We start from the raw sequence: 16,440 nt of genomic DNA on the forward strand, positions 1-16,440 counted from the left end.
GGGTATTCTATCCACTGTGCTACCTAGACAACAAGAACTGTAGGGTCCCAGATTTAAAGCTTCAAGGGATTTTTTTTTTTTAAATATCGAGTCCTACCCCTTTGTTTTATAGTTAAAGAAACCAAAACATGGAAAGAGAATTTAATTTCTTTGCCCAAGTTTACCTAGGTAGGATCTGTCAAATGACAATTGAAAAGTAGGATATTTTGACCCTATTTTACCACTAAATTGCCTTATAATTATGTTCATTTGTTTTTTCAGTCATGTTTGATTTTCTGTGACCTTTTTTGAGGTTTTCTTGGCAGAAATCCTGGACTGGTTTGTCATTTCCTTCTCCAGGTCATTTTTACAAATGAGGAAATTAAGGTAAAAAGGGTGAAGTGCCTTTCCCAGGGTCATAGGGTGCTATAAGTGTCTGGGACTGGATTTCAGTTTAGGAAGAATAGAATCTTCCCGACTCCAGGCCCAGCACATGTGCACTACGGCATCACCTAGAAGCCCTGGTAAGCAGAGACAAGTCACTTAGGAGGTTTCCCTGTTCTTTTATAGATGAGGAGGCTGATATCCACAGCTAGTGTTGGAGCCCATATCCAACCCTGGTCTTAGGATCCCAGATCCAACACTTTATACTACAATCTGGGGCCCCCAAACTTCTTGGGGTCTGAATTTCCTCATCTGTAAAATGAATGTCATGGATCAAATATTCTCTAAGGGTTCTTCCAGTTTTAAAATTCAGTAATTCCAGCTAGAGGGCCCAGTGGATAGAGTGCCAGGCTGGGGAGAGAAAGATTCATCTTTCCGAGTTAAAATCTGGCCACAGCTTGTGGGAAAATCACTTAGTCTTCTTTGCCTTGGTTTCCCCATCTGTAAAATGAGCTGGAAAAGGAAATGTCAGACCTCGTCAGTATTTATACCAAGAAAACCCCACAGGACTGAAAACTAACTAAACAGTAATTGCATAAAACAAATTCCAAAGATCTGGGCGTCCTGGATTCTCCATCTCTCACTCTTCAACAGAGGTCACTTTCTGGAACAAACATCAAAATCCTTAGTTGCGATCTCAATGGGAGGAATGATGGTTTTGATTGGATTCTTTGTTTCAACGTTTGCTTCTACTGGCTACATTCTTGGATTCTTTATATTGGGATGGAATTTTCTTTGCACTGGCTTCTCTGCCATAACTCTTGGAGTTACACGAATGATTGTCCCAGAAGAAATGGAGTGGTTGAGATCTTTAAGGATTGGTCAGAATACAACCCAAGCCATGCTGCAGGATAGAGACCAAATCTCCACCAGCCCACAGAGTACAACCACAAGCTCTAGATAGGTTTAACCTTTTTGTATTAGAATTTCTCTCTCTCTCTCTTCCTCCCTCTCTCCTTCCTTTCCTCCCTTCCTCTCTCCTTTCCTCTCTCCCTCCCTCCCTTCCTCCTCCTACTCCTCCTCCTCCTCCTCCTCTTCTTCTTCTTCTTCTTCTTCTTCCTTCTTCTTCTTCTTCTTCTTCTTCTTCTTCTTCTTCTTCTTCTTCTTCTTCTTCTTTCTTCTCTCTCTCTCTCTCTCTCTTTCTCTCTCTCTTTCTCTGTGTCTCTCTCTCTATGTTTCTTTCTCTCTCTTTTTGTTTCTCTCTCTCTTTGTTTCTCTCTCTCTTTCTCTCTCCCTCTTTCTCTCTCTATCTCTCTCTCTCTTTCTCTTTCTCTCTCTCTTTGTCTCTCATTCTCTCTGTGTGTGTCTCTGTCTCTTTCTCTGTGTCTATATACATACATATACACATACACACACATATACATGTATATACATAAACATGCACACATATACACTCCTATACATATACTCACACACATGCACACATATATACACATATTTACACACACATACATACTATACACACATACACATTCACAATATATACATGCATACACACATATGTGTGCAGACACATCACACATATACACATGCACAAATATACATATATGCACACGTGTACATTCATGTATGCATTTATGCATATACAGATAGATAGAAAGAAAAGCTCTGTTTGGGGAATAGAAAGACTTGGGTTGGGTGTCCTCTAAGAGCCTGACTTGCTTGACCTTGGGCTAGTCATTCAGGGGCTCAGGGCAGTAGCCCTGGGCAGAGCTCACTCCCTCAGCTTGGCACAGAAGCTGCAGAGGCGGGCAGCCGGTGGGCAGCCCTGCCATCAGCCCAGGGCCGTTTTTTAGAAGATGTACTGCTGAATGAAAAGACGCATCTGCTCCACAAATAGCAGTTGCAGCTGCAGTGCAGGGAAGACTCTGGGTTCTGCGGGAAGTGTTGCTTCAGCTCCCCAGCCAGCACAGACTCTGGTCAGTGCCATGGCAGAGATGTCCCTGCCCTCAGCCTGGAGATGGGGGAGCTCCCTCCTGATCTTTCCAGAGTAGGAAAACTCCTACAGGAGTTTGGGATAAATGATGATCGCCCTCCTTGCTCCATCTATCTCCAAGGGATGTTTTGAATCTCAAATAAAGCAATAGGTGTGAAATCCCTTTGAAAGAGCTCATTGTGTCATACAAATGCAGGATGTCCTCATGATGGTGGTGATGATACTGATGGTGGTGGAGGTGATGCTGCAGTAATATGGTACCTGTCCATACGGACCTGTTGCCAGGTACTTCTTCCTCTTGGGAATGATGTAGGTAGGTCAGATTCTTTCCAGCTTCCTTTCTAGCTAAACCTGTACATGACTCAGTTTTTTTAGTCTATACTTGCAAGTCACTTCTAACTCAGGAGCTGCAGAAGGACTTTGAATTGCCAAAGGACAGTAGGGATTAGGAGAGAGGAGTGAACTCTATTAGGTTGCCTAAAGTCTTGCCTTTTAGAAGTCTGCCATATGTACTCATGACTCAGTAGCCTAGGATCAATGATCCTGAGTCACCTGGTTCATCTCCCAGCTATTTAGGAGCTTTAAAAAGTTATTAATAAAGAAAAAAAAAGATTTGGTTTAGCTCCTATCTAGAGGGAAAAATGCTAAGATTTTTGGGCTGAGGTTCTTCTAATTCTGTGCCTTAGTTCTTCGAAGCTCCTTCCATTGCAACCCTCCATTTATGCATTTAATAACAGATATGAATCACAGAGCAATTATGAAGTCATGGTTTCATATGAAAGAGCAAGAATTAAAAGCAACTTAAGAAACAGAGGAGTCATATGGGAAATGTCTATTGACTGCAGGCATAGGGGAGGAGTTAAATCTTTACCACTTTGCACTGATCTTGGGGAAGAAAAAAAAATAAAAATACTAAATAACCAGAACTGGAGCTAAGCTTCTAATAGCTAGCCTTTGAATCTGCATTGTAAAATACCAAATCTGAATAGCAAAAAAAAAAAAAAAAAAAAAAAATACAGATGTCATTGCCATACTTGCTGTTGCCTGCCTCTTCAAATCCAAAACTGCATTTTGTCCCCAGCCTACTTTGTCCAGGGAAGATCTGTCTGAATTCATGATTACAAATGAATGAATTAAAAATCATTTGGAATTGCTTGCTATTTGGTGTAAGGACTATGCTATGCATTGGTGGTACAAAATGAAGAGCAAGGCAATGCCTGCTTTCAAGGACCTATCTTTCTCATGAGAGATGACATACATAAAAAGGGTTTTGCAGGATGAATGAAGGCCCGGGAGTCTACAAGGCAGTTACCAGGTAGGTGGCAAGACCTGGTGATCCAGAGAGTGCTGTAGAAGGATAGATGGCAAGACCAGGTCCTATTCCTATGCCAAAGCCTTCATTGTAGTGCAGACTCACATCTTGAAGGCTCTGTCAGTGGAGTACAAGTATAGGTAGTTCCTACCAAGATGGAAAAATATCTCCTCTGAGCATGGTGATCTGTTGACTGGTCCAAGGGCCAATCTTGCTAAGTTTGGAGAGTCTCATCACCAAAAATTTCATCACCAGGTGAGAATTTTTTCAAGTATTGTCTCTGAAGACATAGATTTAGTCTATGTCAGTGGGGGGGATATTCATACTGATGAAGTCTCAAATCCATGATTTATTTACTTATTATCATCACCATTGCTCCAAACTCAATAGGAGATAGTTACTATAACCTCTTGTTCCTTATCTATGTAACTCCCCCCAAACTCTCAGACATCCATAGGCAGAGAATGTAGTTGGTACTAGCCAGCACCCACATCCAGCAGCATAAAATGGTCACCCTTTTCAAGGTCCAGATATTTCTTCTAAAGGGGCCAGTTGCCACCTGAATAGAAAATAGAGCCATATACTTAAAGGGAGGAGCTCTTGGATGTCATTCACCATTCAGAAGGGTTAATATCACTGCACTCTCCCCTCTGGTAAATTTTGTATTTTCCTGCTTTTAAAACTAGTTTTGCTTTTCCCTGCTACATGAAATGTCTTCCTATCTTTACAGTTCTTTCTTTAGAACCTTTCTCAATGGCTCTTAGTCCAAAACGTCTTCCCAGCCGACTCCAGGATTCAATGATATCTAATTCCTCTGAACTCATAGTACTCTTGAGCTTTGCATGGGACTTGTTGCATAATAAACGCTTAATAAGTGCTCATTTCTTTCCTTCCTATTTAAGTTGTTCACTACCTATTTAGAATTAATCATAACATCTATTGTCCTGTATTTTTATGTGTATTTTAACTTTAATATCTTGGAATCAGAAATGTATAATTTATTTGATCTAAATTGGGTTGCCTTTCAGAATTACTTTTTTATAATTTGTTGTAGGTTTTGTGTATATTATTCTTTGGGTTCTGATTTCTTTCCTGCATCCATTAATAAATCCTCTAACAATTCTAGAAATTCTTCATTATTTATTCTTTGGGACATGATGAATATTTCACTAATTTTGATGGAATGTAAATTCCTTGGACACAGAGACTTTCATTTTAATTCTTGGTATATGGCTCATGATAGACACTGAATAAATACTAGTTGAATAATTAATAATGCACTTTGTCTAGCCATTCTCCAAGCAGTGGGCACATAATTTATTTTTCGCTTTTTATTAAACATCACTGACATTATTTATGAGATTAGAGAACTAGTCACTGAACCTATATAATTCTTTATTCAAGAGATGTTATTAGGAATGGGTCAATGATAGTCTAGTGAAGTTACTGTTGAGTTTTTAGATCAAAGACACATGCAAAAAACCTCTTGTATTATCAGGCCAGATAGCAGGAAGGGAAATAGAGGAGAGAACTTTAGTGTCTTCTGAAGATGTAGGTCACTTTTTCTAGGAAATGTCTTTTAAGATCACTTGTTAGATTTTTGGTTTTTGATATCCTATACTAAGTGCTAAGAAGAATCTTGAAATGGAGTTCAAATCTCACGCTGACTTTCTTATCTTTTCTCATGTCTCCCCTCAAAATGTATTTTACAGACAGTAATAATAGTATATATATATATATATATATATATATATATATATATGTATATGTATGTGTGTGTATATATATATATATATATATATATATATATATATATATATATATATATATACACACATATTTGTAAGGATAATAACATGTTAAAAGGAAATTTTTCACTCAGTTGTGATTTATTTGCTTCTTATAGGAGCCAGACAGCCCATATCCTCTTAATTGTATGGAAATGCACACTGAAAGCTTCAGGATTATTTTTATTTTTATTTCTCTTATTTTTAATAATTTGGAGCATTGTTTAATGTAGTCTGGTAATTTTCAATTCCCACTCAATTGTAACTTGGAAAAAGTGGGGTATTCTGGACAAGGTCCCAAGACTTCTGACTGTCAGGATCCCATAACACTCTAACATAGACACCTATAAGGATAAAATTATCTTGGTATATACTCTTTCAGTATTCAGACAACACAAGAACACAGAAGCACACAGGGAAAGCTACCCAGGAAATCTCCACAGAAGTCTTCACAGGCTTTTTTGCCCTCTCTCTAGGACATTCAGCTTTGCAACCAAAGTAGAGTGCATCATCCCAAAAATGTCATTCTGGATGATTGTGCTTGCCTTTCATATGTATACTTGCTGCAGATAGCCTCAGGCTGGAAAAGAGATTGTTCTTTTCTTTATGTAGTTTCCAGCAGCTGTGGGATTTCTGTCCTTCCTCCTTTTTCTCCTTCTGGGAAAATAGTCTTTGGTTCTCGCGTCGGGTAAAATTGACTTTGGAGAGGAGTGGTCAAGCACTTGGTAAGGTCTGCCACCAAAGGAACAGAAGGGGTTGAGGACAGTTTGGGGTTGTGGAACAGAACTCACTTCATCTTTTCTCATTCCTTAGCTTATTTCTTGTGTACCGGAAAACATAAAGGGCATGTAATTTAAATCATCTGGGTAGGAGTCAGGGCAGATGGACTACTCTCTCCATACTTTAATGTGTCACTCCAAAAAGAAAGGTATTGCATACTAGAATGACTGATGTTCTGGTTTGTGGTTTGGCATTTTCTTGGGCAGATAATTCCAGGAACACAGAGCTTGATATTGTTCCTTGCAAACCCTCTGTTAATTAGAACTGCCACGATTTTACTATGAAGTTTTAGAGCTAAAACAGAGGGATCCTAGATCGCCCAGACTAGGAGTTTTTGACCTGGGGTCCATCAACTTGGTTGTGTGTGTGTGTCTATAATACACATACACATATGCATATATATATGCATATATATATACATGTACCATATAATATATAAAGTTATATATAACATGTTATATGTATATAAATATATTCATTTCAATTAACAAAATATTTCAAACATTTTTATTTCCTTTGTATCTCTTATATATTATTTTTATTCATTTAAAAATATGATTTTGCTGACAGTTCTGTAAGCTTCATCAGATTGCCAGATGAGACAATGGGTACAAAAAAGGTCAAGAATTCTTGATTTAAACCAATTCCTTAATGTAACAGACAAGAAACTGGCCAATGACTTTTCAAAGGCTATTACAGCAAGTTAGTAGCATTAATGAAACTGGAAATGAGGTTTTCTGCTTCCAAGTCTAGTGTTTCTACTATACCATCTCCTCATTGTCTATTCCCTCCCCGATAAAATAGTTCTTTATCCAGCTCTCCCACCCCATCTTTTGAATTTCATTCACTAATTATTAAGAAATCTAAATCTATCTTTCTCTGTGTGTGTCTGTATATGTATGTGTGTATATAGATATTTATATCTATACACATACATATATATGTATAGGTATATACACACATATATGTGTATGTATTCTATATACCATATATGCATGTACTATATATTTTTTCTGTTCTATATAAATATGTTTTGATAAAGTGTCTACTATTTGCAAAACACTAGATTTAAATAATAACTCATGTCAATAAAGCTTTAGATAAGATACAAGAACTGCCTTATGGTTGTAATAAGTTGCTTGTTAACATTCAACTGCTCCTAGAATTACTCAGCGTTTGTCAGATCCCTTCCTAAGAGTAAGTTTAGATAAGAAGGAAAGAAGATTGAGAAGGAAGGTATGGGATACCTGATGAAGCTAAGAAGTCATTTCCTCTAAGATAGTCAAAGGTCATAGAGCTAAAGGGGGAAAGTAGGGAGTTAAACTTCAATTTTAAATAGAATTGTACCTGTTGTACCATCAACATTCAACTGCTCCTAGAATTACTCAAGTTTATTAGATCCCTTCCTAAGAGTAAGTTTAGACAAGAAGGAAGGGAGATTGAGAAGGAAGGTGTGGGATACCTGATGAAGCTAAGAAGGCATTTCCTCTAAGATAGTCAAAGGTCATAGAGTAGGTAAGCTAGAGGAGAGAGTAAGGGGTTAAACCTCTATTTTAAATAGAACTGTACCTATTGGACCATCATCCATCCAGAATCTCCTCACTATCCTTTCCCTCCCCTGTCCTAGGAGTAGCCAAAATGTATATAGCCCTTTAAATTTTGCTGGTTGCTTCATATAAATTCTCTCCTTAATCCTCACTAAGACCTGTGAGATACATATTATTAAGCCAATTTACTGATGAGAAAAACAGATTTAAGGATTTGTCTACAGTCACACAGATATTAAATGTCAGAGGCAGAGTTAAACTTGGGTGTTTCCTAACTCCCAAGTCCAATGCTCTTTCCATTAGATTGCTTCTGGTATTTACGAGGAGAATCAGAAATTATACTGTATAATAGGTTAAGCTGATTCTGGCGTGGAAGATGGAGCACAAGATCTGAGCAGGTTCTCCCTTCTGTCATCGCCTGCAATACCAGACTGTGTCTCCAAAAGCTTCTGTTCCTTGGTGATGTCCAAGGTGCCTTCTACCACAGACAGAACACAATGTCTCACCCTATATTTGACTTGTGATGAATGGCTGTGGTTTGGAGCTGATCCAGCCATTAACCAGGCCACTTGGGGTGGAAGTGTTTGGGAGATTAGAGGAACTGTTTACGGGCTTGGGTGCCTACATGAGGCAGGGAGGGAGGGAAGGAAAGGGCTGAGAGTACACTGCCTATTCTAGGCTGCTGGAAATTCCCTCGGTAGCTCTCCAGATTTCCCTTCTGGCATTAGCAGCTTTCTCTTGGCTACCTCAGGATGAGTCAGACACAGGTTGGCTCCTCCACTTATTACCACTTGACACTCAAAAGGGGCATGTTTTTGTATATCGTTTCCAATAAAAATCTTGCTGGCACATCCGCCTGCATTTATTAGGTGAGTAGAAAATCTTTTCTCTAAATAACTAGCTACAGGCTGTCAGTGTGTTTGGAATTGGTCACCGCACAGAAAATAAAGGAGAATATGAAAAACAGCTCTGGGCCTGGACTGCCGTGGCTGCTTCCTCTGTGTTTCATATTTGTGTTGTTTTTCTTGCTCAATACTCCAAATGACGATGTCAAAAAAGGTAGCACTGGGATGGAAGATAAGCCAGGTAGGCAGCTGCCTACACTCGTGCAACGTGCAAAGAGACAAGGTCTGTGGCGTTTTTCCCCTTTCAAAAAAAATTTCAATCTCTTTTGCCATAACATCACTTCTCCCCCTAACCCATCCTGTTAGCTCAGAGAAGCAATCAACAAGGAGAGCTTCTAAATATAAGTTTTTATAAATGTATATATTTTTAATGTCCAAAATAGTCTGCTTTCCATGCATACTACCTAGATTAGGTACACACATGCTCCCAAACTCTTGTAGATTAGTAATCCATTAGGACAAATTGTTCAAATGAGCAATTGTCAAACCATGCATAGGGAATTTTGGTGACTTAGCCTAATTTTTCAAGGAGTTGAATGAAAAAAAAAACCAGAAGTGGTTAGTTTCTGGGGTGAAATGGTTTCATCTAAACCCTACCCATTCTTCACAACCCAGTTCAAGCCTCACCTTAAAAGCCTTCCAGCCCCTTTAATCCCTCAGCATTCTGGTCACCCATTTCACTTGCTCTCTCTACCTCGCATTGGCTGCTTATCATAGATTTTCTAGAATGATTACTTAATTGTTCCATGTGTTTAAGTCTCCTGTCCCCAAGTTTTCCAACTCACCCCAAACATTGGGCTTGATGTACTGCACTGATTGGCAAATTCTTTTGATGTGACTAAAAATAAAAGAATGACCTAAATGTAATGAGAAATGTGCTCTATTTCCTTAGCTTGTCCAGCTCTGTGAACAGAGACAACCTCCTGTACTTGCATGAGGAAAAGCTATTGCAGAAAGAGTCTTCCTTAGGGAAAGGCCAGAAGCATCATGCAAGTGGTACAAGAGCCAAAATCATTCATCTTTCCAGACCTGTTTCCTTACTTATCACATAAAGGAGTTAGACTAGATAATCTCCGAGATGCTCCTTCTAGTTGTGACATTCTGTGAGTTCCTGATTCTATACTTTCAAGATGTATTGATTTTGGTCCAGTTCACTTTCTTCCCTCTCTTCCATCTCCTGGCTCCCCCAAGCCTCCAGACACGCAGTACTCTCATGCTGTTCCATTCGTGATGCTTAAAATTACCCACCTAAGCTTGCCTTCTCAGGAAGTGCCTCATGTTCCAACGTGTTCCTTCTCTGAAGCAGCTCATAGTTGCTATGGAAATTAATGAGACTGGCTATGGCAATGGCAAGGTTGGAAGGAATTTAGGAAAAGCCGGAGGGTGTGGCTGGAGCGGCCTTAAGAGCCATCTAATTATCTCTGAAGTCTTATCTGTGCAATAATTGAAATTGTACTGATGAAATTTTAAAATCCTAAAGCTCAGCTGGCACCCTGAATCCGAACTCTGTCTCCTAATATCACTATCCCTCCTTTTACTTAATTTACCAATGATTTTTGACTGTTATCCTCCTCTTCCAGGATGGTTTTTCCTCAAGCCCATTCAGTATCTGAATGGCTCCAGATATTGGCTTCCATTCACTACCCATCCTCACCCCAGTGGCCTTCTGGGATGTCCTGGTTGAAAACTTTCCCATATTACATGGGAAGGCTTGGTTTAGTATCATGAAACTTGTCTACAAGCTGAGTATGATTGTGTTCCTCATCCAAGGATGACGAGTGTGTCATTTAATTCTCTCTCGTCAAAACTCTGGTGCCTTTAGTGGTGTCTCAGGAATTAAAAGAGAAGCAAGCAGATTATTTTATTGAAGGAATTAGTACTAAGATATAAAAGTTTAGGATTCCCTAATTACAGCATTGCATTTTGAAAAAAAAGCAACTTAATCCAAATGGAGTCTTAATTGTTGGTAGGGAGACAGTGTGATGGCGCAGGAATACCTATAGGCTTTAGTGCCACATCTGACACAAATGGACTATGATATTAGACAAGTCATTTAGCCTCTGAATGCCCTTGGAAGTTCTTTAAGATTAAAATTTTCAGAGGAAGTGCTGAGAACATTTTCTTACTAGGAGTCCCAGGAAAATCACAGAATCCTTCCAAATTAGATAAAAATGATGTTATGTTAAATATTTTTTCTGCCTTCTGCCAAGTAGGGCTTTCAGAAGTGGATGGAGGGGGCAGAGTCCCAGTCAGCTTCCACATCAAAAGTTCAGCCAAAGATGGCTTAGGAAGACCTTGTCAACTCAAATTTATTTTCCAAAACTGGCTACCGACCCAGGGGAAGGTGCCACGTTCAGCAATGCTATGCAAGATGCCTGGGAAGAATAGAAATAGACACAGCACGCAGTTCCCTTCCACTTACTTGGAGATGCACAGGGTGAAATGAAAGGCAGCTGGGGAATACCAAACAATGCAGCTGTTTCTTCCTCAAACCCAAGAGACTTACCTGGATCTGTCACTATTTTCAGACAACTGAGACTGCCGCAAGACTCTGGAATGCCAGCCCGTCTATGAATTAACTTGCTGGCAGTAGATTCTATTCTTGGCACTTTTTGAAATTTCCTCCCCCAGTTCTCTGTGCCAGTAATGTCTACACCCCTGGAAATCATCTCACGGCATAGGAGGGATTCCCAGAGTGGGACATCCATGAATACATTTCAGGGGGTTCTTAGGAAAGCAAAGAGAAAATTCTCAAGAAGCAGGTTAAATTGTCTTTAACTTCCCCACATCTTTTAGATTTGATGCCAGACCCCTTGAAAGAAACCGATTTGATTTCGGTGTTAGATGGTGGGTTCAAGGTAGGGTGACACATGTGAATATTAACTGACAATATGGCCAAGTGAAAAGATAGCCAGGAAAATCTGAATTTTAAGTTTGGTTTCTGCAATAATTTGGCTATATGACTTTCAGCAAGTTCCATATCCCTTCAGTGTCCTAGGCACTCATGTAGAAATAAGACCACTAGACCATACAGCAGAATTCCTGCCAGCTCTATATTGACTTAGTTTTAAATGACAATATAATCTATTTTTATTTCCTTTTAATTTATTTTATTAAATATTTCACCATGATATTTTAATCCAGTTCTGGTTATACTTGGGAGTGTTGCAGACAGCCACATGTTTGATCCCTCTGTCTGAGGCAGCCCCTTAAGATTGGAAGTATTATTATACCCGTCCTAGTAGAGAGTGCTTCATAATCCTGGAGTTTCATATATGAGATTACAGGTCTGGTCATCTCTCAGCCAATCACACTGTTCTCCTATTTGTGGCTCTTTTTGTCCTATCTGTTTATCTCGTTATGATGTTATCTCATGTTAAAACCATTGTTTCATATCCAAGGTATCAGAGACCACATAGGAATTAACATCTCCATTTTTTTCAAATGAGGAAGCTGAGGTCCAGATAGGTGCCCACAGTTATTTAACATGTTTAGTGGTAGAAATGGTCATAGGCTCATAACCCAAGTGCTAGAGAGTGGCCACAGGAGCCATCCAGATCCTGGGTCCTGAGATCTCAAGCCTTTTTACTCTTGGCTTTGTCCCCAAGTTACTTGAGTTTTTTGAGTGGAGTCAGGCTTAATGCTTGGAGCTAGCTGCTTCTGGAGATAGAAAGTTAGCTTATTCTTTAAAGTCAGTAAACATTAAGCATCTTCTTTGTGTCAGGCATAAGGCAGTGGATAAAGCTCTGGACTTAGAGTGAAGAAGACTCTTCTTTCTGAGTTCTAATCTAGCCTTAGAAACTAATTAGCAGTGTGACCCTGGACAAGTCCCTTAACTGTGTATGCCTCAGTTTCCCCATCTGTAAAATGAACTGGGGAGAAAAAACATGCAAATCACTCGAGTATCTTTGCCAAGAAAAAGAAGAGTCAGACAGGACTAAACAATGTCATAGGCACTGGGCTAAGCCTTAGGGTTACCCCTGTCCTGAGGGAACTTAGAATTTCTTAGGGGAGACAAACAAATGAGCACAAACAAGCTATACACAGGAACTAATTAGCAGAAGGAAGGAATGAAAATTAAGAGAAGTTGGGAAAGACTTCTTGTAGAAGATGGGATTTTAATTGGGATTTATAGGAAGCAAAGGAAGCCAGCAAGCAGATTATATAAATGCTATTTCTTCCAAGAAGCTTTCCCTGATCCCTCAGGTCCCCCCAGACTTACTAATACTTTGCTTAATTTTTAAGTATCCAATGCACTTATCAAGTAACACCATGCGTTACAGCTATCTTAGTTGGTGTCTATTCCCCTGCTAGATTTATGATGAGGAGGGCAGATAACTATCTTCCTTAAACTTTACACCTTTATCAGATCTTAGGACTGTGCTCTGGACACTTTAGGTGATTAATAAATGGTTTTTACTTATTTCCTCCTAGTGCAGGAGGTTTGAAATTTGCCTTAACTCAATAATTAAGAATGTAGGGAAGGGTAGACTATTCAGTTTTGTCTGAGTCTGACTTGAGGTTTTCTTGCCAAAGATACCAGAATACTTTGGCATTTCCTTTTCCAGCTATTTTACAGATGAGACAACTGAGGCAAACAGAGTGAAGTGACTTGCTAGATAGCTAGTAAGTAACTGAGCCCAGATTTGAAGTACAAAAGAAGCATCTTCATTGACTTCAGGCTTGGCACTCTGTCCAGTGTGCCAGACTATCCATGGGGTAGATTATGGTTTCTAACATAAATTAAATTAAACTCCCTCATTTTCCTGAAAATGGAGTACTCTGCACCCCACTGTTGCTTATACTTTTGCCTTTTTTCTCTTTACACACTTCCCATAACTAAAGGCATGTTCCTTAGCCATGATGGTATGGATTTATTGCGGGGAGGAGTGTTAAAGAGAAAAAGGGTTCTCGGATATCTTGATAGAATGAAAGAAGCCCCAACTATGTGTGGGAAGGCAGAAGAGGAGAAATGCTCACATTTAAAACCATGTCAGGGAATATGCAGACTTTTGCAGGACATCAGAGAAGTTCTGGATGAAAAATAATTTGGAAAATGCATTCCCTATTTTTGGCCACCATCTCTTTTTCTCTCCTCCAACTCTGCCTCGGTTCCAGTAATTCAGTATTTGTTTCCTATTATTTGTTTATTTGCTTATTTGATAGATGGTTATATAACTTGAATATTTTTCAGAGGTTCAGAATGGCTGTTAAGAATGCCTTCTATTCTCTGCTCAGTACTGAGATTACCCCTTTAGGGGAAGTTTTTGAAGGAATTGCGCAAGGAAAATCAGTTTGGAAGATTTCCACCTACTTCCTACCTGCCGTATGTGCCAAGTGGCAAAGTTCAGCCCCCAGTAAAAACAGTTTAGATTCAGATGTCAAATTAAATTGGTGAGAGTTACATACCAACAATGTTCATGATTGCAATTACCATGTTAAGAATCCCCAGGGAAGTGGGGAAAATTCCAGGAGACAGGATAAGAATGAGATTAAGGGTGGAGATCTGGGTGGAGTTGATGCCATTTTCCCTTGTTCCTTTTACTAAGTCAATAGGACTCCTCCTGGTCATCTATAAGTACATCTTATCAAAGGGGTTGAACCAGACTCCCGTATTGTGTTCCATTCCGGATGCTGCATTTTAGGAAAATGTTGACAATTGGGAGGGAGAGGGGAAGCAATTAAAATTGTGTCAGAAGAAGTTTAAGGAATTATGTTTTCCCTAACCTATTGCTTTTCTCAAATTATTTCTGAGGTCTCCTCTGATTTATTCTAAATCTTATGATTCTCGGGTAGCATGTTAATCAAGTCTCAACTTCCTTGGGCTGCTTTTTAAAAGTTCTTTATAGTCTGTGTTTTATGTATTCAACATTTTTGTTTATTATAAAATAAAAAGGTATATGAAAAATTATTCATAATTGTACTTGGGTAATTTGTGTGACAACAAAAAATATAGAGATGAATGTGTAGTACTTGAACATGGTCAAGAATTGACTAAGAACTTACAAAAAACATTTCTGCATCCAACTGCATGTATGATAAATATCTCACTATTTCAGATATGTAGTATCCCATATAACCACTCCATGAAGGATGAACCAAAAAATGCAATTTGAGATAAACAAGAGCAAAAAGTATACATTCAGTAGTAGACTGAATTTGGTTCTGTAGTGTACAGTGGGAAGCAGACATCATTTGTTCATCCTGTAACAGCATGAACATTACCATGGCAACATAGGAGATTTGCTCAAGATGAAGTAAAATTGTTCTGAGAGGCATTGTTCTAAGTATCATTTTCACAGGAGTTTGCTTTGAAGCTGTTTAAAGACATTTTAAAACCTTAGGTTTGATTATTGTTGGTTTTGCCCTTTCCAACCAGATCAAAGACCAGATTAAAACAATCAACTTCAGTCACTTTTTTTTTGGCCACCTTGCTCTGTTCTGACTTCCCCTATCTTGCACTTCCTTAATGTCTTTGAAGCAGTAAACAGTCTTGTTTTATATCTATTTCTATGGGAAGGGATCAGAAAGGTAAAGTGATGGAGGGTGGAAATAAGAGCTATTTCATCCACTAGATTGGCTACTTTTAGTCACATTTTGCTTCTCCTTAGCCCAGAGATGCTAAAAGCACGATACTGTTTTGCACATTCTTAGGGATTTTGTTTTGTTTTGTTTTGTTTAGCAAATGTTATTTGGATTGAACCATTCACACACTTTGAACTCCTTTTCCTCAGCTAGAATGGTCTGTATTATATCTGGTCTTGGAAAATACATAGATTATTCTGGTGCCTTTCTTCCATCTTGAAAGGCAGATCCAAGCAATTGCTAAAAAATATTCTGTATTTCATGTCCCTTAAAACCACAGCTCCCTTGCTCCAACTATATTTATCTTTAATGCCAGAAGACACTATTAGTTCAAAGAAAAGAATTTAATGAAATGGCATAGTAAGAAAAGGATCAAGAAAATATTTTCCCCTCCTGATTTCATCCCCTGATGAAATACTGGACCAAGTACTACCATGTTTTGTTTTGTTTTTAATTTTAAGTCCATGGACTATTTCTTTAGAGAGAGCAGAAACTATTGTCACAAACCATTTAAATAAACCTTCATTTGGTTCTCTTACTTATTTTTTTTAGATATTGATTGGCCTTTTTCTCAGATTTTCAGTTCTGGCATTAAGTACTTTATAGCAAAAACAAGGGTACTCCTAGCTATTCAATACCTTCAGATTTAGGTTTTTTGTTTTTTTGAACTAAACTTCTTGGTTGTTGGAGTTGGGGTTTCCCAGTATAATTCATGATGAGCCATCCATGTGTCTCTCAATTTTAATCCCTGAAGGCTAGACTATAAACCAGATAATTGCTTTGCTCAGTAACTACCAATTAGCTTTCAGGTTTAGAGTTGACCAATTTTTTTTTTTCAATCTCTTCCATTTTCCATAAAATGAGTAGACATGGAAAGGCAGAGATTCATTGCCAAACCCAGAGGACAAAGTCATTGTCTCTTCTACCTACTTAGCCATTCCTGGCCTTTTGATATCCAAATGAGGTTAGCAATGTCTGCTGGGGTGCTATATTTATGATGTTTTCCTCATTTTGGCTTCATGGCATTCTGACTGAGTAAGATAGACATGGGAACTGAGATTGGAACCCTTACTTGACTGTGATTGTAGTTGGTTGAAACACTTGGATGTGCTCAAATTAAGAGGGAAACATTAAATTAACCAAACACACATAATTAGTGTAGCAA

General features: G+C 38.7%; 1 protein-coding gene across 7 annotated transcripts in view; it reads left to right on the forward strand.

Annotated features, from left to right (window-relative positions):
* The window catches only part of PRKAG2 (protein kinase AMP-activated non-catalytic subunit gamma 2), a 425,664-nt gene that overhangs the window by 132,302 nt on the left and 276,922 nt on the right, over positions 1-16,440 (forward strand). The gene's annotated exons all lie outside the window — the stretch shown is intronic.

Source organism: Antechinus flavipes, chromosome 5 (genome assembly GCF_016432865.1).
Source record: "Antechinus flavipes isolate AdamAnt ecotype Samford, QLD, Australia chromosome 5, AdamAnt_v2, whole genome shotgun sequence".
Lineage (NCBI taxonomy): Eukaryota > Metazoa > Chordata > Mammalia > Dasyuromorphia > Dasyuridae > Antechinus > Antechinus flavipes.